Here is a 23,946-nt window from a genome sequence, read left to right as displayed (position 1 = left end):
AAGTACACAATTAGGTCACATTAAACATCGAGAAAATGCCACAGCAGTTCCACATGCCAACTACAAGGGAGTGACACTGGAAAACAGTTCCTAGCTGGCAAGAGCCATCCCAGCATCAGTGCATAATAAACTGCTAAAAGTTGACAGATGAAGTCTGAGGGTGCAGAAGCGTGAGCAATCACCCAAACAGAGTGATTCATAACATTTTCCCACAAGGCAGAGAAGTAAGACAGGCAAGCACCAAAGCCTGGTTTATTCCCCCTGGGAAGCCACCGCTACCTCCTGTTCACAGAAACAGAGGGGCTGGGTACAGCATTCCTTCAGGAGGGTTTCCTTTAGGGCCAGAATAACAAGATGAAGCAGTGGTGCTCACAGCAGAAGCTTCAGACTTGTGTAGGCTTTTTTTTCCATGTACAACACCAAGCTCCTAGCCCTACCACAGGAGCAAAAGTGTTTGCAGTGTCCTGACCATTGCACCCACACACTACAGAGTACGTCCTTGGCCAGAGGTGGACTAGCGAGAAAAGCACAGCCCAGTCTGCTTACAGAAAGCCTTTTGCATCCTGTCAGCACCACCTACATTCAGCTTAGTCCAGTCTTGCACACCTGAAATCAAAGGTAGTTATGAAAGGCAGCTGTTGTCACAGATAACAGACATTCTGTTGCACAATTATTTGGTGCTCGCCACAAATTGCACTGAAACAACTTCTATGCCATTGCCACAACAGTGGTAATTCTTTAAAACATGAATAAAAGGGCTCTGTACAGGAGGGCAATGCTGCATGGGGAGAGAACACACCACACCATGTAAACTTCAACACTGTGAGAAGTGTCAGTCTATGTCTTTTTACTCCCATATACTCCCATGTATCTTGAAACTACTTGTGGAGTCTACTGATTACAAAAGCATGCTTAATTTTGCCTGTGATCAAAGACACAGCCATGATGCAGCAGCAAGCAGTGCACCTCAGGGAAACATCACACAGTTTTTCAGATGGTAAGTGGGCAGCACAGCTTTCTCAGCACATGAATTAACACCTCAATTCTTTAAAAGTTTCCATTTTACCAGTTTCTTCACCAGCACTAGTTGTCGTGATCAGCAGTCCTGTTGCAATATCTCCTCTGCATGCATCCTCACAGAGCATCCCCATGGTTCGCTCCCCAACACAAGAGCAAGGCTATTCTTTACACTTTTAGGTCAGCCCTTTAGCACAGGCCAAGAGCAGCAGCTCATCCCAAAAGCAGCTGTCAGAAAGGCACAGGCAGATACGCACGCAGGAAGTAACCTCCTGAGGTACTGCTGCTGCACTGCCCATGACCAGGTCTGAGAGCAAAGCCACGCACCAGCACATGCTAAGAACCAAGCTGAGGGCTTAGAGGAAACAACCAACCTCCAGGATATTTTGAATTGTGAAACTTAACTTAAGCTACAGCCCAGAACAAAGAAGTTATGACACCCTCATAAACCAGATTTAGTCTGCTCTGTCATGGCACAAGATTACAATGTCACACTTTCACAGAATGGTTAAAGATTGGAAAGGGACCACTGGAGGTCACCTAGTTCCCAGACATGCAAGGGTCCCCCAAAGCAGCTTATTGAGGATTGTGTCCAGATACCTTCTGAATACCTCCAAAGAGGGAGACTCCACAACTTCTCTAGGCAATCTGTTCCAGTGCTTGGGCATCCACACAGTGAAGTTCTTGCTCGTGTACATCAGTTTCTGCCCGCTGCCTTTTGTACTATCGTTGGGCAAAACCCAACCAGAGCCTGGCTCCATCCTCTTGGCACTCTCCCTTCAGATACTGATAGACTTTGATGAGGTTCCCTCTCTGTCGTCTCTTCTCGAGGCTGACCAGGGCCAGCACCCTCTGCCTTTCCTCACACATGAGATTCTCCTTAATCATCTTTGTCACTCTAAGCCGGACCCTCTCCAGAGGCTCCATGTCTCTCCTGTCCTGAGGAGCCCAGAACTGCACACAGCACTCCAGATGCGGCCTCAGCAGGGCCGAGCGAAGGCGCGGGGTCCGTCCCTCCCGGGGAGGCTCCGGCGGCCTGTGTGAGGGCCGGGCAGGAGCGGGGCGCGCCGGCCGCTCCCTCTCGCGGCCGCGGGGCCGCGCTGGGCTCGCAGCGCTGCGGCTGCCGGGCCCTCGCTCCCGGCAGGGCCCGGCCTGGGCCCCACCGCCCGTGCGGGAGCACCGGCCGCCGGACCCGCCTCCCGGGACACAGCCCCGCTCCCGCCCGACCCCGGCCCCGCTTACAGCACCTCGAGCCCTAAGTGACAGCTGGGCTTCGCAGGACCGAGCGCCATGGAAAAAGGGAATCCAGCCGAAATACGCACGCCTCACACTCCCAAGCTGTAGGGTGGGCTCTGATGAGAGCAAGAGCTCATCAAGACAGGCCCAGCCTAACCTGGGGGAGACCTGCGACAGAGGAGCTTGAATGTCCCATACCTGGGAAAGCAACAAAAAGCCTTAACCCAAAATTATTTAAGTAGTTCATATTCAGCATAAGTTTTCCTCCCTAATTCCCCATGCCCTCCCCACGACCCCAGCCAGCCTGGGTTTTGTAGAGTAATTTTAGGGCTCCGTGTTTCTGACCAGATCTCATCTACCGTGACATGTGACAGAGCCCAGTGAGTGGAAGGCTCCAGCCCACAGATCCCCAAGAAAATCTAAGATTTCCTTGCTGCTCATGCAGTTTTCTCAGACTGTTTGTCAAAAGTTATTGGTGGCTATTTTTTAAATGAAAGGAGTAGAGGGAACATAGCTTTGAGGCATATTGGGCTAGCATATTGTTCAGACTCTGTACAGGGACAATAAAGCTTTTAGGATCTTTTGATTGACATATATAATGAAGGTAGCTGTCAAACCTTTGTGCAGCAATTTTATTTCGTATTGACAAGCTATTTCACTGGCCAGGGTTTTGCATAAAAGGAATCATTCACATTGCTGTGGTGCTGCTATTTACAGAGCCTAGAGGACAGTGGCATCACTACAATATAAAGATTAATATTCAAATTTCTTTTGAAATACATAACTCTGTATGCAACCTATCCTACGTGCGCATCTTCATACAGGGAGAAAGGCATTGTTCTGCAGAGAGAAGGGGGCCTGGAGCTGCTGGGGGTTGTTGTTCATTCACTGAATCATCATGTAGCCTTTGAAAAGCCACTTAGTCACTCTGCAGTTGAATGTTTCTCTCTGGGGAGCAGAGAACAAAGCCTCAACACAAACTGCCATCACTGTTACCAGTCAGTGGCAGAGCTCACAGAGCCAGCATGGGGTCAAGGGGCTGCTCTGAGCAGCCCTTGTGTGCACAAAGCCCAGGACAGCTGTGCTCCTCCCAAAGAAGCTTCTTTCTCCTGCCAAAGCAGTGGCAGGGTCAGCTTGGGCTACCTGAGACAGCAGTTGCTGCTTGCCCACTACCTTTCTTTGATTATGAACAATAACTTGCCAAGAAATCACTAGCCTCAGAGAAAACAGGCAGAAAGCAAACGAGAGGGCAAAGCAAAACATAAAGGAGAGGGGGGAAAAAAAAAATCCACATAAGCAAGGATGACTCTCACACTATTTGCTATGCAGTCAAGCCCACAAGTGGGTTGTGTATCTGAAGGTGGAAATACAAAGACGTGTCCTGTTCCCTGGGGAAAGGTAAGCAACTTCTCAAATGATCTTTAGAGGCTATTATCAGTCTCGCACTAGCACTGACATACCCTGTGCCCAAAGCCACAGCATGCACACACTGTATCCATAAAAAGAGATATTCATAGCTCTGCAGCTCATAGAAGTGCTGTGCCCGTGCTCTGGTACCAGTTTCATTTAAAACAAAACAAAACAAAAAAAAGTTTGAGTTGCAAGTGAGGGCATGGAAGAACTTGCACGGCAAGAATTTGGAAAGAGCATGGTAATCCAGCTTGGTCAATGGGCACACAATTTTTTAAGAGTGTACCACGTTTGTTTGTTCAGTCATTCCTATATTCATTTTCAAGTCCAGAGACAGCAGCTTCATGTCTAGCCCCAAAATAACAGCACTGTCTGAGACAAAACCAGCTTGGTCAGGGGTACCAGAGCTTTTCCCAGCCCGTTTATGTAATAAAGCATTATATACAACTGTTGGAAAACATACCAGTTTAAAAATCTTTTATCTATTACTTTAGCCAGGTTTGCTCATCTTTGCCCCAGGGGAAGGGAACTGAAGCTTCTTTCCAGGGCATTGTTTCTCTAGGTGAGGCCTGATGGGCTTAGCATTTCAACAGACTGGGAGTAGCCCCAACAAGATAAAGCCATCGATGGAACATCAACAGAACCAACAGAACCTCAGTGGCCATCTAGGAACATCTACCCCAGACTCTGCCTCCAGCAAAGACTGATAAGAAATTCAAGCAATGAAGATCTAATTAACATCAGAAGCGAAGAAATCCGGATCTAATAGGAGAGCAGATACTAGGAACTACACAACTTGAGACCAATGAACACTGACCCAATTAGTTTCTATGAGTTTTGACTGCAAAAAAGATCTGAAAATTCTAGTAAAGATCATGTGTCATGGAATGATTCTCTCTGCACACCCGGGCTATGTGCGGATGAGATGATTTCTGTGGTACATCCTGGCCAGAGAAGAAAGTAGTGCCTTGACTCTCTAACATTAAAAATGTTGTTGGAGGGCTTTTTGTTTTTCCTGCAGTTTCAGTGACACAACCAGGAAGCAGAACAGGAGCTATATGTCCCTGTTACTTGGGTCCTAAAATACAGAGAAAGAAGACAGGGCAGAAAGCAAAGAAGAAAAACAGAGCTTTGTCCTCATTCACATGATAGCCCTGTAAGGCTCTAACCCAAAAGATGTAACTGTATAGTGAAACATCTATGGGGGACTCTCTTGCCTGGCACAGAGGGGTTCTGCAGATAGACTTCCAGGGTGGGGAAAGAGTACCAAGTCGGCAACACAAATTACTTCAGGCCAAACTCCAATACATAACTAGAGATTCCATAGATACATCCAGCCTTAAGCCCAGGAGCAATACAGGTGGGGAGAACGGAGCCTGGGTGATTAAAACTACCTATTTAAGCAGTTCAAGGCAGCTGGAAGCAGCACTGGTGCCTCTGGGTTTCTCTGTTCATTATTTAAGGTGAACATAAAAACACAGAGTGCAGGAGCCCAAGGATGTTCCTCACTGGCTTCAAGCTGGCAGTTTGCTAAAAGCAGCGCTCCTTGGTTTCCTTGGTTTGCCGACCAGCAGTGCCACCTCCCCTCCCTGCTGCCACGGTGCTCAGCCTTCCCCAGGGTTAACAAAAGGGCACGTTACTCTGCTTCGCCAGATTTCAGCTCTGAGAATTTCATTCTGAACAGTTCAGCATCTGCTTTAGCCAAAACAGTTCCGCTATTTCCAGGAATATTATTAAAGGAAAAATATACTGCTTGGCACACGCTACCTAAATTCAGGCAACCTTTTATATGAGGATCTCTAGCTTCGGAAGGGAAATTTTGAAATCTGGCAGAGAGGTGACCTTTGTGGTAGAAATGTGTCTATCCCTATCAAAACCTACCTACCTTTGGCCAGATTACAGAGCAGGGAAATACTGCAGTTAAGGGCACGGTAACGAGTTCTGAGAACTGCAGTTACTTGCTGTTTCTGCTGTGGGCAAGAGGTCCCTGATCTCCTGCAGAGCTGCAGCTTGTGCTCACCCACTGCCTTGGCCAGTTACGGCTGCACAGGTCCTCCATGGCTGGATGACGAAATTACAGAGCCAAGGGTGAGCGGAGAGACCAGCATTCCATCTGACGCCTACATACATTCCCGTAACTTTCGGATACGGGACAGCCCCATCTGCCACACAGCCCAGGGTCAACGTCAGCATCACGAGTGCTGCGCAGGCACGAGGGCACTGCAGGAAACAAACTGCGACCAAAAAACCCAGGGCCATTACAATACATCGATGCACAGCTGGAAGAATTAATGTCAAGCAGACAATGGCATTGCAGACGTCCCCTAATAACGAAGGCTTGAATCTGCTGTCTCAGTAAAACTCTCTAAACGAGGTTTGTGTGCAGCTTATGGGGAGTTTCTGAAAGAAATATAAATATAGGCCATCATTCTGCAAAGCTTCACAAACCCAAACCCTTGCATTCAGGTGCCATCTCTCGGACTTTGCTGCAAAATCAAGGCCATTCACGTTAAAAGCACAGACAAGAACATCTGCTCAAACTGATGTGTTTTAACTGTATTAGTTAATTATCCAGACAACTCTTCTTATGTCATGGAAATGCAGTTTGAACACTGGCAGATAAATGCTCTTGCATTAAAAAGGGAGAAATCAGTATTTGCTGTTGTATGTAAGCAGCCATTAGAAGAAACAGTCCCACCTTTCACCCAAGCATACCTTCTCCCCATCTTCAGCACATTATGCAGTCCTTCTGTGTATCCGTGTGTGGGATCTCAGGACTCATATCCATATACCGAGAACTGGCATGTCATCATCATCCTGGAGAATGATTTCAGTTCATTAAGTGCTGCTAGGAAAAAGATATAATTCCTCTCACCAAAAGCCTCAACAGGCTACAAAGGAAGAGTACAAGGAAAAGTTAACTTCTTTCTTCATTATATGTATGCCCTTTCCTCATGCATAAAGCAGGAGCAACACAGAACTTCTATACATATAAAGAAGTTCTATAAATAGATAGATTATATACTTCAGTACATATATGTACGTAGATAGATACAGATCTATGTATTATTATGTACATACTTCAGGTCTGGTTAAAGCACAGCGGCGAGCAGAGGGGGTCTGTGGTGCTTTCATTCCGTGAGAGAAGAAAACCGTACCTCCTGCAGAAGGCAAACTGTCCGTGCAGACTGCAGAAGGCACTCAACAAACAGTTTTGGTTTGTCACTCAAGTGCTTGGTTAATGATTCACCCTGAACAACCAGGCAAGGAAGAAGCGAGCTTGTTCTCCTTCAGTGCACTGGCTGCATTAAGAAGAAAGAGCTCAATGTGGAGCCAGTGCAAGAGAGAAACTTCCCACCTGCACTGCTGCAGGAAACTCTTCCCAGGAGTATGAACTGGGATTATGTATCACAACAGCAGGTATGGCTGGAACTATGGAACCAACCCAGCCACACACGGACCTTGTGATATATTTTTCATTAGCAGAACCCAGATCCTTTACGCAGTAGTTGCCTCCCAAATGTGGAAACTGCAAGATAAAAAGCACATTTGGGTGACTTCTTGATGGGTGACTGCAGAGCCACAGGCTCATCTCAGATCTCCCACAGACCCAGCCTTGGAGTGCCTGCAAATTCCTTTTTTCCTCTTATGCTTCTGAATGGTTAAAGGCAGCGTGGCGAGCCATTTTACAGGGGATTTCAAGAAAATGACACGCTTGATGTTTACATGTTTTTGCCCATGAGACAACTTTGATATGCCTTGTGAAACACATGCTTTCACAGAAATCTGAGGAGGAAAACGACATCACCAAGAACAGTAAAATCTTGTTCTGTTTGGAACAGACAATTTTAACAAGACTGTTTTAACGGGAATAGCATTTGGTAGATATTTTTAAATGTTGGCAGCAGTTTTTGCTAGACAAAATTTTATGATATCATTCCTTGGATAGATTGCTAATCTGCAAAAACCCATCATTTGAGACCCATTCTAACATTACAGAAGTCCCTTGATTTCCATGTACACAAGGTCAGGCCATTTATGAGTGTAAAGTGTCCCCAGTACTTAATTTTTCCAGGTGACACCCGGTGCCACTTGGCTGTTTGAAAGACAATTTGAGCCAGTACACTTCCACAAAGGACTGCACAGAAGGGCCATGTTCTTCTTCCCTTCTAAGAGCTGCATAAGCAGATATAAATGCTTCTGTGTTCAATAACTAAAATTAAGATTCCCTTTGCTTGTAGCCTCCTTCGAGAATGTCACTATTCTGTTTGAGAAACCACATCCTGCTCTGCATCCTATGTGGATTCATTCTGTCAATCCAGGGAGATCAAGTTCAGCAGCCTCCCCAGGACTGCTGATAATCTCCTGAAAGTCCACAGTAAACATTTCTTTACACACTGGATCAGATCTGATGAACTATACAACTTCACACCAGCCAGGAAAGTGTGTGGGACTGACTTTTTAACCAATGCAGACGTGGGGGTACACTTACAGGCCAACTATAATTTTCCCTAGAGAATGCTGAGCATATATTTTTTCCACTCAGAGCTATTGTTCCATGTTTTCCCAGGACTTCAGAGTATGTCCAGCAGTGACTGGAACCCCCATGCAGTAAACCCACTCAGGCTTACCAGGAAGCTTCTGTGGGAGCCTCAAGTTTCGGTGCAGCTCAGAAGCTGCACGGGCCTAAAGCATCTCCACGGGAACACGAAGCTTCCCTCGTGCATTTCATTTCTTTATCCGAAATATTCTTCCCACTCAGCCACAACCTAGAAAGGAAAAAAAAGGAAAAGAAGGAAGATCAATTAATTTTGACATAAGGAGTCTTGACTATCCCAACACACTGCAAGGTGAAAAAACATCCCTGCCCCTCTAACAAATCCCCCTGATACTGTCTCCATCAAGTATCAATTATTTAAACGCTGTATTAAGGAGAGTAAAGACACAATGCTTGGAATTCTCAACAACGGCTCAGCTTGGCTACTCCAAGCACTTTCCCACCTGGGGAGCTGAGCAGTTCCAGATTTAAACACCACATTTAATACAAATCTGACAGCAATTTGATTTGATTTGGCTGCCAGCATCGGAGCTGCTTCCACACAGACACACGAGGCTGCTCCGAGCTGCCATTTCATCGGCGCCTGGGGACAGGAACAGCACCCGCACCGGCCACCTGGCTCAGCCCGGGCTCCATCCAGCACCCACCGAGAGCCGCTGCGAGCTGAAATCCTCCCGGCCCCTCCTGCCGGGGAAAGCCTGCCTCCGGCTCCGGCTGCCCCCAGCTCCCACCTCCCGGGGAAAGCCTGCCTCCGGCTCCGGCTGCCCCCAGCTCCCACCTCCCGGGGAAAGCCTGCCTCCGGCTCCGGCTGCCCCCAGCTCTCACCTCCCGGGGAAAGCCTGCCTCCGGCTCCGGCTGCCCCCAGCTCCCACCTCCCGGGGAAAGCCTGCCTCCGGCTCCGGCTGCCCCCAGCTCCCACCTCCCGGGGAAAGCCTGCCTCCGGCTCCGGCTGCCCCCAGCTCTCACCTCCCGGCAAACAGCAGCTCCATCCTTGGTGGCTGCTCCCGGCTGCGGGCAGCCGCCGCCCTTCGGGCAAGCCGATGGCTCGGGCAGCTCCGGTGCCCGCTCTTCCTCGATGCTTTTGCGTTTTCCTGCAGCTCCCCGGGCCGGAGGGAGCGGGGGGCGGCGGCGGCGCGGGGGGGGGGGAACGAGAGCCCGGCACGGCACCGCGGGGCGCGGGGACCTCTCGTGGGAGAGGCGCGGCGCGCGCGGCACGGAGGTGTCCCCGCCGATGCCTGCTGGCCGGCGCCCACGCGCCTCCCGCCCGCCCCCGACGCCGCTGACCCCACAGCCCGCAGCAGCCCCAGGTGTGAGCGGCCAGGATGAGGAGGGGGCGGCTCCTGCCAGAGGCCGCTCTCCGAGGGTTCCCCGGGCACAGCTGTGCAGGGAGCTGCTGGTCCAGAGGGGCAATGGGGGCATCCCGAGTGTCCCTCCAGGGACAATGGTCGGAGCATCCGGCAGGAGCTGGGGAGCAGCCGGAGGCACCTGGGCACAGAGCACTGCTCCCAGAAAATGCCCAGGGAAAACCCCTCGTGCCAAGGGGCAGCACCTGAGCAGGCAGGGCAGCATGTGGGGTCCCAGGGAAACATTCCACTTTCCCCTTTCATCTTGGCAGCCCTTCCCCAGTGCCCCCCCCCCAAAAAAGGGGGGTTATGAGGAGAAAAGGGATTTAAACGGAGGGAAAAAAACTTCCTTTTCCATAATTGTCTGTGTTTAAATTGAGGGGGAATCCCCTTCCTCTGCAATTTTAAGGGCATCAGTTGAAGAAAACCCTGCCTTTTCCATGCTCTTAGGGGTATCACTTGACAGGGAATCCCCATTTTCCATTATTCTCCAGTTTAAATAGAAGGGGAAAACCTTGACAATGCTATTTTATTGATTGGAATTGAGCATAACTCCCCCATTTTCATCATCCCAAGGTTTAAATTGAGGGGAAAGCCCGGTTGTCCCTCCTTTATAAGGGTTTGAATTGAGGGAGAAATCCCCCTTTTTCCATCACTGGAGAGACCTGAAGTAAGGAAAACCCCTCTTTTTCCAGTATTTTAGGGGATTCAGAGGAGAGAACCCATTTATTGCTATGGCATCTATTTAAGTAGAGACAAACACTCCCTAGTCTCTCATTTTAAGGGGTTCAATTGAAGGAAGCTCCCCCTTTTTCAGCATTTTAAGAATTTCAATCTGTACTTCAGGGCACTTCTAGCTGGGTACTGGCACCTAATCTCTCACAAGGGAGCGAGCCCAGCACTCACAAAACCTTCCTGCTGCCAGAGAGCCCATTATTTTTTCAGTTTTATTTATAATGAATACATCCCTAATTAGAGACCCCAACAGGAGTTACACCATGTATATTATTACTATTCTTCTCCACCCTCCATAGTCCTGTGACTCAATAGCCACCAATGAACAATTACAGAACTTAACAAGGAATCATGCAACTCATGTGTCTACGCTACCAAAACAAGAAGCTTTTTTACCCTTTCAGTGGATGCAGCTGTAGTAAAACAGAAGGCATCTACAGAGCCCTTTAGTCACCTGGAATTTAAGGCAGAGCAGCCAAACAGCTGCAGCTCCTCCCAGTGCTTTTATCCCTTCTGGTAAAATTGCCTCCTCCCTTTTCCCGGGCATTGTGGGAACGAGAGGCGGGCCCGGCCAGGGGTATATTAACCCCAGCCCTGGGTAAAAAGAGGCCCATTCTTTCTGTGGGGTTAGTTGGGTTGAGGGTGTCTTCTTATTTCCATGAAGGGGGGGGTCATTCAGGTTTTCTCAGCTTTCTTTCAGCAGGTGCTTTTGGCATCTAAAGCAATAGAGGCTTTGAAGACACTGTGAAGAAGATAGCATTGAGTGCATAGTTCGTGATTTTTGGATCGAGTGTTCAAGGTTGTTAAGGTGCTTGGTGCTTTTTGTATTTTTTTTTTTCCTTTGCCTTTTTTTTTCTTAGAAGCACTGCAATTTCCTGAAATTCCAGATTGTGTCAGTATTACACTCCAAATTTTTCAGCAGGTTCATTGTGCTGCAAGAGGGAGCTACCCTGGGTCAGAGATGACATCGGAGATGGAGGCTTCTGATAGGTAAGTTAAAGACTGCAAGTATGAGTGGGAGTGGGAGCAGGGTCCCAGTTAGTAGCTGACTTGTTGGGATTTGGCTTGTATGCCCCTACACTGGTGCATTGATTTTGGTTTTCTTTGTCATAGCTGACTAAGAGGCCAACCTGGTGATCCCAGTGCCTTTGGAGATGGCTGAGGTGGACTCCTTTGCATCCAGTGTGGATTCACATCACTGGTCATCTGAAAGCTAAGTTGGGGGCTGGGGCCCGGAGAAGGGATGATAGCAGGATAGTGGGTTGGAAATTGCTGGGAGAGATTTAAAAAGTAGTGTAGGGGAAAGGGATGCTCTCCAAGGGCCTTCTTAGGTAAGCTAAAGGGAGTAGCCCTACTTTTGACTGCAACTGTAGGGTGTGCAGTGCAGAGCAGTTCCAGTGTGTGTTGTCTTGTCCGGTGTGTGTTCTGTGTCTTTGGCTTCCCTTGGATCAGATCTCTCTGCCTTTTACCCTTAAGGGGCTCATCATAAGCATTGGCCATCATCTCTAGCTTCTTGAACTTTCGTACTTCTCGGTAGGATGCCAATATCACTTGTTCTTTTACCAGTGGGCTTGGCCACATCTTGGAATCACATCTTGAAAGCATTGAGTCGGATCTCTTTGGAGGCCTTGTTCCCAGCTGTACTGCCATCCATCCTTTCCAGCCTTGAGCTGTAATGTCCTGGAGCTTGTAAGATTGTCAGGATATGGGAGCATTCTAAATGTGGCCTTGTCTCTCACAGCCATCTTGATCATTGTGACTGACAGTTCTTAGAACAGGTCACTGTTCCAGTCTTTTCTTCTGCTCCTTAGAGCCTCTTTCATCCACCATTGCCATATCATCAGTTGTCTCTTTTGGCGTCGTCCCTGTCCTTGCCATTGTTCTTCTTGCTGAGAGCTTTTTTTATCATCCTCATGTCACACTGCTTGTAGTATAATGTGTTGTTTGAGTTTGTGTCTAGCCTGGAATTGCTCTGCTCTGTAGAGTAGTCTTGGGGGGGGGGGGTTAGGTGGAGAAGAAAGGAGACTTTACAGGGAGCCTTTTGCTTTGCTCAGCCACCTGAGCCACGCCTCGGATGGAGTGACTGTGGCCAGTCTGTGTGGTGTTCAGTGGAGATGTGGGAGTGGTGCAGTGGTGTCTTGCAGTTTCATAGTAGTTTGTCCTAAGGCCCACTCTTGTGGGATCCTAGGCAGTTTGCTTTGAGGAATGAGAACTTGGGAAAGGCTAAGCTTTCCCTGTCTGTCTGGGTAACTTTGACAAATAATTCTTTTGCAGAGGGAGAGCATGTAAACCTGATATGAATGGAGGAGACCAGAGGAGCACAGCAGCGAGGTGGGTCAGTGCCTGAAGTCCAAGCTACGGCCTGACTTTGGGCTCTATGTTTACCTCACTGTTGGGATTTTCATTTTGAAGATGTGAAGCACTTGGCACAGCAGGGTATTGGCACCGGGGGGACCATGAGCTGGATGAGTATTGATTCCAGCACAGAACTGGATGCTACTGGAGTTGTTGTATTAGTGATGAAACTATAAGTAGCCTTTGATTTTTTTTTTTTTGTGTTTTACAGGTGGTCTGCAGCATTCAGATTGCTACTCCAACATGACAGACACCCTTGCAGAAAGAGGTCACAGTCAAGCACTTTCAGGTGGAACCTATCTTGGCAATGCAACCCTTTTGGACACTACATGGGCATGTGCCTTTCCATTTTGTTTTGCCCCTTCTCCCCTGGGAAGGTTGGTCATCATTCAGCTTTTCAGGGGTGGTGTTTCATTTTGGTTATGTTTCAGGGCTGTTCTTTGTCTTTATTTTTAGGAAGTAAACCTGGATATCAGCAGTCAAGGTTAAGTGAGTGAGGTAAGCAGTGACCAGTGGACGCAACCAGTTATTGCTCGGGTGCCAAATTCTGGGGCAGCTCAAAGCATGCATTGTCTGAGCATCCATTTGTGTGTTTTAGGTGGCCCACTTGTATTATGCCTACAGGGGCTGAACCCCCTCATGGACCAGCTGATGGAGCCAGTTTATCACCCTTGAGCTGCCTGTCCCTGTGAGCCTTCCAGAAGTATTACAGGGCTCTGCAATGAAGCCTGTACCTTTTCTGTTTGAAGGTGCCATCTGGGCAGCCTTTGGCAATGGCTGAGGAGTTGTGGAGAGTCGGGGAGGGAGGGAGGAGCGAGGGTCCCCTCAAGTTTCAGTAATGCCACATCACCTTGTCTCCCCTTAACCCAGGGATACCCTGCGACGTCGGAGTGCGGCCCCAGCGTGTGAGCCAAGGACTGGGGCGTTCTCAGGAGCCGGTGAGTAGTGGAATTGTTGGGTTTTGGCTGATGTGCTGCTGAGTTCAGGCACTGATGTTTGGTTTTCTTTATTGTAGTAGACTGAGAGAGAACAGCCCTCTGAGGGCAGGAACTTCCCAGATGATGAGGTGGCCTTGTTTTGCACCTGATGAGGATTTGCATCCCTGGATATCTGAGAGCTAAGTCGAGGGCTACACCTCAGGGAGGGGGATGAGAGTGGGGTGCTGGGTCAGGACTTGGTGGGAGGGATCTTTGAATTAGCTTTGGAGATGGGGATGTCCACGAGAGGGACCCTTAGGCCACGTAAAGGCAAAGTCTCGCTGTTGATCACAATGCTGAGGTGTGCAGGGCAGAGCAGTCCTGGTGCGTGTTGTCACTTGTCTATTGTGTGTTCTGTGTCTCTATTGTGGGCATCTTGTGTCACATGTCTTTTGCCTTACCCCTTTGAGGGGCTTATCAGAAATGCTGGGCATCATCCTCAGCAGCTCCTTTGCGTTCCTTGGCCCGACGCTGGTACCCTTGAACCTTTGACTTGCAGGCTCGGACATGCATCGGAATCGCATCTCTCTTTAGCACTATTGAGTCAGACACCTTTTACAGTCTTGTTCTGAGCTGTATTGACAGCTGTGCACTGCAACGGTCCCTTATAACAGATTAGGATTTGGGAGAATGTGAGGATAGGTAGAGGATTCCAACCGTACGATTCTCGGGCATCCATCTTTGCGGTTCTTGGCATAAGTCCTTCTGTTAGGGTCTTTTTCTGCCAGAGTTCTTTGAGCCTCATCTAGGTCATGTCATTGGTAATTCTTCTTGCTGAGAGTTTCCTCTCCTTGTTGCATCCCCTTGTTTGTCATCTCCTGTGTCACAGGTGTCTGTGTGTTTGGCCTGGGGCTGCTTTGCCCTGCTACACAGTCTGGGTGTAGGTGTAATAGGATAAGTCCTAGGGACTTGACATTTGTAATGTAGGGATTAGTTGGACTCAAGATGGTATTTCTAGATTAACACAAAATGTCTGGAGCTGCTAAGTTACGATGCAGTACTTTGACTTTTGTCATCACTTTCTTTCAGATGCAGATGGATTGAATCTGTGGCAGAGTGCCCCATACCAGGTGAGGTGGTTCCCACAGGAAGGTCAGTCACCGTTTGTCTTTGCAGGGCAAGTGTAAATGGTGACTGTGTTACAGCTTTGTTCTTCATCTTTATTTGTAGGAAGTAATGCTGAAGATCAGTGGTCGAGGTTGATGGAGCGAGGTGAGCGGTGACTGGTGGCCAGAATGAGTTGTTACTGCTTGGGTATCAGTTTCTGGTGCAGCTCTAAGCATCCGTTTTTGTTTGTGCATTTTAGGTGGTCCACTGGGAAGGTGTCCCGGCCCTGGGATGCTGGAGGCCAGGTGGGTGCAAGCTTAAGCTGTAGGTGTGGTGTACTTGAGTTGGAGCGGGGAGGCTGTGGTTTCAGTCTCTCAGCATGTTTTATTGCTTTGCTTCTCTGCAGGTGCTGCTGCTGCCCTGGGCATGCCAAGGGACAGAGGCGAGCAGGTGAGTTGGCATTTAGGTGGGGCGACTGATAGGTGGGAGGTACGTGGCAGCATGCGAAGCGTGTCCCTTTTTGCTTTGCGGGTATCGTCCGGGCCACCTCCGGAGTCGGATGGAGATTTGAGGTGAGCCTGGGCCAGTGGTGCAGAGGGAGCCCAGCCCGTGCATTTATTCTTCTGGAGGGCAATAGTCGCAGTTTCTGTTTTGTTGTCTTAGGTACCACAAGTAGGTGCAGAGCCTGAGTTTGGAAACGGCCGGTGAGCGATGAGCCTCAGCAGTTATGAGGGAGAGAGGCATTGTGCAAGGGGTCACTTCTGGGACATGTCATCACAGTCTGAATTTTGTCATTCTCCATCTTTTGCAGCCACCCAAGTGGGCTGTGGGCCATGTATTGACATCCACGGTGCTGAAGCATTCTTTTCTGTTGAGGATGGATTTCGTCTGCTGGTCTTCAGAGAGCTAAGTGTGGGGACTGTTGGTTGGGAGAAGGCAAAAACCTTTGGAATCACAGGAGGCAATTTGAAGTTAGCTGAGAGGAGAGGGCTGTAGTGGGCCAGGCCCCTTGGAGGTTAAGGGAGAGAGGGTTTCTCTTCAGCATCACTCGAGCCTTTGCCGGGCCGGGCAGTTCCAACCCATCTCCATGTTCTCGTGAGCTTTGCATCATTGGATTTTGAGTCTCGATGTCATTGTCCATCTTCTCACCCGAGGAGCCTGCCTTCGGGTCTGGCACGATTGCCACGGTCTAAAGTTTGCCTACTCTTCAGTGTAGCCATGCTTTTGAGCACTTTTGAGCATAGCAAGCACGTGGACATCTTGCATCTTGGCCATTTGTGGGTCGGTCATGTTTTGTGATGTCACTTCAGCCTTTGGCAGCAGAATCCTTCTCTAGGGATCCCTTTGTATCAGCTGGCAGTCGTTGCCTCCTTCTCTAGGCCTACTGCACTTCTTGAGCATCCTCTTACCAGCTTTGGCACTAACTTCTCATAAGGAGTTTACCTTTCACTGTCACGTACTACTGCCGTAGAGCCTTCTTTCCTTCGGTGTCATCAGCCTCTGGCTTATCTTGCACTAGCAATCTTGGGTCCATCAGGTAAAACTGCTGGGCAGTTTCAGTTTGTGTCTATGTTATGTGGTCTGTGTCTGATGTCTTCAGTGTCATAGGGCTTTGTGATGTCTCAGTGCTTTACAGGCATCGTTATGGGCCATATTGGCAGCAGGAGCACTTGCATACTTTCCTGGATCGGGCCTATTCTGGCGTCTTTATGGTTTTGCTTTTTGAGACCAGAAGAAGTACACAAGGTGTTCCTATCCATCTTCCTTCTCAGTTTTGGTAGTATCTTTTTTTCCATGTGCTGTTCCCTTGGACTTCTGTATGAAGTGTACTAGACCCTCCTCACTGCAGTAGTTATGTAGCTTCTGTCGCCTCAAAGCATCCTGGTCTCAAGAGTTTATCTTCTGAAGCGTTATCTCAAGTCTTCATGTCATCTTTGCTTATATTTGATGCACTGTGTGTCCATGTGCCACTTATGCTTGGAGCTGCCCTGCCCTGGCACATTCAGTCATGGCTAGTTTGAACAGTTTTAGAACTCTCCTCTCCTGTCTATGGGCTTTTGGGTAGAAAGTTTATGGGGCTGGTGTGGGGATAACTCCTAGCTGTCAGCTACTTGCAGACTGCCTCATGCTGTCTTGCAGTTCCCTAAGGCAAATTTTGATCCCTATGGTCACTGATGCTACCAATTTTCCCAGGATCTACTGTTCCACATCAAGGAGCAGCAGATGGAAGAAGATGTTAAAGCATCTTCTTTAGGGGGGAGTGTTTCTAGTAAGGGCTGCAGTCAGCGTGTAAACTGAAGAAGGGGTGTCTGAGAGTGTGTCTGTCTGTGTGCGTTGACTGGCTCTAACCTTATATGTGTGTTGTTTTTTGCCTTTCAGGTTCTTCAGTTCATTTTAAAATTTAGAATACGAAGAACCCAGCTGGTCCTGCCCATGCTGTGGGGTCAGTCAGAGGGACACAGGGTTCCTCTTCTCCTTTGTGCTGGGATGAACTGCCTAGGGAATACCATTTCTGACAGCCCAGTCCTACCTGTGTCCTTTGGAAAAGGGCAGAGGTGAAGAGGCAAGTGCCAGAGTTGCTTGGGGATGATGGAGTTGTGGTGTTTGGCTGTGCCCAGAGGGGCAGGTTGGGCATTTCTGTGTGTCTGAGGACTGGTTTGGGTGCTGGGGAGCCCGGGGAGCCGAGCTCTCAGTGCATTCCCAGCTCTCCCAGGGGTGGGAGCTGGTGCAGGGCTGGGTGACAGCCTCTGGTCGGGCTCGGGGCAGGCCCTGGCCCCGGCACAGACACGCTGGGGTGGTTTGGGGACACTTGGGGAGCAATGGGAGGAAAATGAGGGATGGTGCTGGGCAGAGCGATCGGCCTGTGCTCGTGTCAGCGCAGCCGTGCAGGGCACTGGGATCTGGGTAAAACTCCAGCTCTCCTGGTGTTCAGGGATGCAAGGTCTGAGGGACTGGATTTACCTAGGGCTTTCCAGGAACAAGGGGAAATGTGGTGCCAGAGCTGTGCCCTATCAGGTTGTGTTTCCCTTTGGGGACAGGGAGTCTCTGGGCTGAGGTGAGATTGGTGTGTGAGTGGCAGGGAACAGGGAGCTCAGAATTGCAGGCACTGATGGAATAATTGTCTTAGGTCTGTTTGTTTTGTGTTTGTGAAAACTGGGATTTGGGCTGGAGAGGTGCTCTTGGGAACAATGGATAGAGTACGTTTGCTCCATGGATGTGTCAGGAAGGACAGAGAAGGGGAGTATTTATAAACTGTTCTCAGTATTTCATGCAAATTTGGGGTGGAGCAGCGATGCAGGTGGGTGGGTTTGGCCTGGGCCTGTCAGGACTAACCACAAAGAATCCAGCCAAGCCCCTGACCCCTCAAGGCATCTGTGAAACACTTCCACAGCAACCCAAGTCAGAAATCCAGTGATTAGGGAGGTAAAATTATAGGTAATTGCCTATGATCTGTGGGGAATTTCCTTTGGAATTATCAATCAAGGCAGGGCCTATCTTTCAGCTCTTTTCCTGGTGTGCAGTTTCCTCTCTGGTTTAAATGAGTTTGTGTGCTCCTGTTAACAAGCAGTGTGTTTTCACCCTGAAATTTGGGGTGATAGGCCTTCTTTAGCGTTTTTCCCACAACTGAATCATCCCTTCCATGAGTAGTCCATGTTGTTCTACACAGCTGCTTTGGCCGTGGGTCAGAGAGAGAGAAGGGAAATGACTTTTTAGGGCATTGAAATTTCTCCAGGCAGGAGTGGGAGGTCGTCTTGCCCCTCCCCAGAGCCCTGCAGGCGCATGGGAGTAGCTCAGTGCCAGCGCAGCTCTCTGAGCAATAACAACGCTTGGGAGGTTTGAGTGTTGATAGCAGCTCTCCTGTCTCCTGGTAGCAGTCCTAGGCGGAGGAGGGGAAAAAAGGAACTTGTGTTATTCATGGAAAACTTTCTGCTGTTTCTTGTGCAGTGTTTTAGATCTTTGTATGATTTACTATCCAGTGTCTGTAGGTAGAGAATGACTTATTGGAGGTAAAAATTGAGATAATCACTAATGGAAATGGTAGGGAAAACTTTTGAAGTGAACTTGAGGTGACCTGTAATGGAGAGCATGAAGATTTTGAAGTAAACTATAGCAATCAGTTGTGCACAGGTAGGGAAACCTTTGGGGGTAAAATACAAGGTCACCTCTAGGTGAGGGAATGAACACTTGTGGAGGTAAACTGAGTGAATCAGTTGTGGAAGTATTAGTAAATTCTGGGGGTGAAACTTGATGTAACCTCCATGGTAGAAAATAAATGAATCTTTTGAGGTAAAAAGGAAGTAATCAGTGTTGGAGAGGCAGGGAGATTGAGAGTAAACTTGAGTCTGTAGTCCAGAGAATGAACATACTGAAGTTAAATGGAGGTAGTAACTTGCAGACAGGGAAAAAATGTGGGGGTCAAGTCTGAGGTAATCTCTAGGGGAGACAACATTTTTGAGGTAAACTGAGGCAGTCACTAGGTGACAGGTTGGACAAGTTTTGGGGGGTAGAAATTAAAATGACCTGTTGGGCAGAGAATAGACATACTGAGGTGAATATCAGGTAATAAGTAGTGGACAAGTAGCAATAATTTTGGAGGTGAAAGCTGGGGTGATGTGTGGCAGGGAGAGCATACATCCTGAGGTAAAGTGAGACAGTACTGGAAAGATAGTGAAATATTTCAGGGTAAAACTTGATGAAATCTCCAGGATAGAAAGAGAATATTTATAGGTCAAAAAGAGTAAATAGTTAGTGGGCAGGTAGGGAAAATACTGGGGGTAAAACCTGAGGTTATCTCTAGGGGGAGAGAATGAACATAGTGAGGTAAAAATCAGGCAATGACTAGTGAATGTTAGGGCAATTTTGGGGGGGGTAAAACTGGAGCTAATCTCCAGAGTAGTGAATGAATACTTTCTTGTAAAAAAGAAGAAATCAGAAGTGCACAGACAGGGACAGCTTGGAGGGAAAATCTGAAGCAATCCCCAGGGAAGAGAATGAACAGCATGAGGTAAACTGAGGTAGTCACTTGCAGAGACACAGTGAAAATTTTGGGGATAGACACTGAGACATTCTGGAGGACAGAGAAAATTACTTTTGGGGGTAAAAATGGGATGATGGGTAGGGCAAAGCTTGTGGGAAAAACTTGAAATAATCTGTAGGAAAGAGCATGAGCATTTTGATGGAAAAATGAGATATTTATTCTTTGCTTCCCTTTGGGATAACTTAATCTGCACCCTTCCATGAGCAATGCCTTGGCTTCTCCTGGAGAAAACCCCCATGGCAGAGGCAGTGTGCAAAGGAGCCCAGAGCTGTGCTTGGAGCAGAGAGTGCTGAGAGCTGCGTGTGCCTCTGCTGCCCCAGGCTGGCAATATCCCCATGGAACAGACTGGGCAAATGGCATTAGAGGAAGCACAATCCCTTCCTGGAAGAGGTTTTCTCCTGTGCAGATCAGGCACAGGGCAGGAAGGGAACTTTGGAGATCAGCTGCTTTCCCCCAGAAAGCATCACTCACACCAGCATGGATGACATGACCTGTGCCCACTGCTCACCATGCACCTGGCCAGAATCAAGAGCAAAGGTGGGTTTGGGTGTGAGCACTTGAAATAACTTTGAAAGAGAAGCAATCACCTTTTGCTGCTTTTTTCTTTCTTGCAGATGCTGGGATTGCCTCTGGGCACATGGGCTGAGCTCTCCCTGCAGGGAACTGTCAGCCCTGAATGCCTGTGCAATAACTGCAGCTGCCCAGGCAGACACAGGAAACTATTCCACACATGAAATTGCCATGACCCAAGGCACTCCTGGAGAGAGAGTGTAGGGAGTTAGAGCACTGATCCTGCTCCCTGCTTTCCCAGTAGTGCATGAACATGATTTCATCCTGATCCTGAGAGCTCCAAGGACAGTAACAACTGAGGTGCCACTGATGCTGCCACTTTTCTGATGGGCCTGGCCCAGAACCATAGCCCAGCAGGGGTCTGTGGGAGCAGTTCAGTTCCCCCTCCCTTCCTGCACTCTGGGCAGTTCCAGGAGCCATCTGATCCCTTTCTGAGGTTGCCACCACAGCCTAAGCTCCCCCCCCCACTGGGCCATGATGGCATCTGCGTTCCCAGAGCCAGCGAACGGCTCCGGCCCTCGCACCACTGCCGCACATCAGGCCGGGCTAGGGGAGCTGAAATAAAGCCTGGAACTCTCAAGGGTAAACTGGCACCACAACCACAAACCTCCCTCAGTTGAGAGTAAAGAGGTGTCCCTGTATTTACACACGTCCAGGAACAATACTCCTCTAGAGCAGTTGTGGATTTACTTTTTTATCAGTTGAACTGGCACTGCTGCCACCTGATGCCATTAAATTCTCCATCCCCACAATCCCTGGTTCCCCTTGGCTGTGGGGTTTTTGCTGTCCCACAGTGAGTTAGGAGGGATCTCTGGCCAGCCTTGTTGCCCAAGAGCATTCAAAATCCTAATCCTCACTTCTCTGACTACTGAATACCTTAAACGCCACTCTGCATTGTGCAAAAAAGTGCCTTGGTCCCACTGGCAACTGCACATCTCTAACAGCTGTTCTCAGTTATTCCAACTGAGTAAAATAATTATTAAGGAAAAGAGGAACCAGTTAAACCTAACAGCTTTTGCCTGATGTTTTCCTCAGGAATGAGTTAGGAGCGCAGTAGCAAGGCCTTCAGACAGGCACAGTGTCTGATATAAACTATATCTGGGCACACATAAAAAATAGGTTATATATAAATAGATAGCTATATGCCCTAATATATAATACATATTTATATTACAGAGTTATGTAAGGCATAAATATCTGCCCTACATATAACCAAAAATATTTATCACCAACTACCTCTAAATTACCCCCTGACCCCTGATGCTAGGAATGTAACATTTTTAGGGATCCTAAAATCAAACAGATGCAGGAAAATAAACCACGATTTTATGCCATTAATTCCAAGATGTTTTCCTGGATGTGTGCTGCTGCGTCTGTTTTTCTGTAAGATCTTGTGCCTTATCCCTGAAGTGCACTCAGAATTGTCAGGATCATGAAATCCATTTGGGATTTTACTGTTGCTGCAGTATCCAGTGAGAGAGTTTTTTCAAAATTATTTCTCTTGGACCGAGCACATCTCCTCAAGTTCCTTCTCACTTTCTGCATCCTGGAAATGCAAAAAGGGAGAAGATCAATGTACAGCTCAAGTAAAACAAATAAAAAGCATCATTTCCCTTCTTTCTCTCCAACCCCAAATCAGTTTTTAAGCATATCATGGAATCCTGGAATGGTTTGGGTTGGAAGGAGTCTTGAAGCTCATCCAGTTCCACTCGCTTCCACTGGGCCAGGCTGCTCCAAGCCCCGTCCAAGCGTGAGTCTGAAAAACCCCAAACAAGTCCCAGATCTAGACAGCCCACTGGAAGAAAACCCAAAATTAATTAGAGCAGCAGAGCCTGGCTTCAGTCTGGCACTTCTCCTTGACAGCACACAGAGCTGAACGGAGTGGTCAGGGCACACTCGAGGGCAAACTGGGAGAAATCACGGCGGGGTCTGCCCTGGGATGGAGACCCAGCGCCGCCACCGAGCGCCGTCCCGCTCGCCCCCCCTCCGGCCCCAGGGTGGGTCGGTCCCCTCAGCGCGCGCCCCTTCGGCCGGGCTCGCCCACTCTCCGTGAAGAGGGGCGGGAGAGGGGGCTAAGCAGAAGCTGCGGAGACAGGATCCCCTCATGCCGCTTCTCACCGTTGAAGTCCCCGGTGTCGCCACCACCGTGGTGTGGTGCTTGAGCTGGTCCAGCGCCGACTCCACCTTCTGCCGCTTCACGGGGGACACCGACACGTCCGCGGCTCCGGGGGACTCGCGCGCCCAGGAGGGACGGTACGTGCCCGAAGGGCACCGGCCCGCGCGCTCCCGCCGCCCGCCGCCAATCCCAGCCTGGCTGGGCGGCAGCGGCCAATCAGGAGCGCGGACAGGAGACGGACGAGGCCGGGAGGAGCCGAGGCGGGGCAGCGGGAGGGAGAGCGATTCTGATTGGCTGGTTCGTGAGGGCCGGGCGGGGGTTCGCCTTGGCGACCGTGACGCCGCCATCGTCCCCGACGGAGCGTATCGGGGGAGTCTCCTGGCCCCGAGATCTCTCGGGCCCGGAACCTCCTGTCCCCGGAGTCTCCGTGTCGCCAGAACCCCCGGCAGTCTTCCCCGCGGCCGGTACGGCGCCCGACCCGCCCCTGAGCCACCCGTCCCTCGTGGCCGCGCGGGGCCCGGGCGCGGCCGGTGCCGCAAGGTGGCGGCGGGCAGCCCCTGAGGGAGGCGGCCGTGAGGGAAGGCTCGGGGCCGCGTCGGTGGTGCCCCGCTGCAGGAGCTGAGCGCTCTGGGCTCCCTTCCCCGCCGTTGTGGCAAGGTTCGAAATGGTTTATCGAGTGCAGCTCCAGGCGCTGAGAGAGCCCTCGGCCCAGTAAGGCAGGTGTTTTGGGCTCGTGGTTCGCCTGAACTTTATTTAGGCTGTAAAAGAGGCGATCTTGTTAGTGTGGGCCCACTTGGAAATTGTACTCTCCAAAACATCTACAGAAGGAATTACCAGTTATTTCAGCTGGGTAATTTAATTGTTAAGGAAAAGAGAAGACAAACTTTTGCTTCTGGAAACAGGATGGCTCTTGGCTGGAAATGTTGGAGAATCCGTGTAACAGGCTCCTAGTCATGGGGTTATGCTGTTCCCTCTTTCTGTATGGTTCCACTTGGGACAGCTGCCACAGTCGTTCCCCTTCCAGAGAGGCAAGAATGTGCTTTTGTGCAGCCTTCTCATGCTTTGCCCCTATTCTTAAGACACAGCTATCCAGGCCGTAACATCCTTCCTGTTGAATGTCAGTCCCCAAACCCAAAAGGAAATGTGTGGTTTCAGACATTCTGCTGAGTTTCTGAGACTCTCAGTGACAAAGCATTATGAAAACCCAGTGAAAGAGACGGAGATGGAGTTATAACTTAACTATTTTAATAAATCTTGTACAGTGCATGGTTATATCATTGTCTCCTTCGCTCAGTTACATCAATGTACAGTACTTTATAGCAGTGTCTGCAGGCAGTACAAACAGAACAGACGCACAGCTCAGTCGCGTGGAAATTTGTAAAAGTGGCCTCTGCAATAAGGTCTACTGAGCTATTTGTTTTGGGAAGTGCTCCTGTGGCTCCCGGCTTTACAGAGCTGTCATGTACACTCCTGTTAAAATCCCAGATAACTGTAATTCCCTGTGATTTGCTTTCCTCTACACCCCAGGACTAGAAGATGGTGTG

This window comes from Coloeus monedula (assembly GCF_965178545.1).
Source record: "Coloeus monedula genome assembly, chromosome: 2".
Classification (NCBI taxonomy): Eukaryota; Metazoa; Chordata; class Aves; order Passeriformes; family Corvidae; genus Coloeus; species Coloeus monedula.
This window is presented reverse-complemented; position numbering follows the sequence as displayed.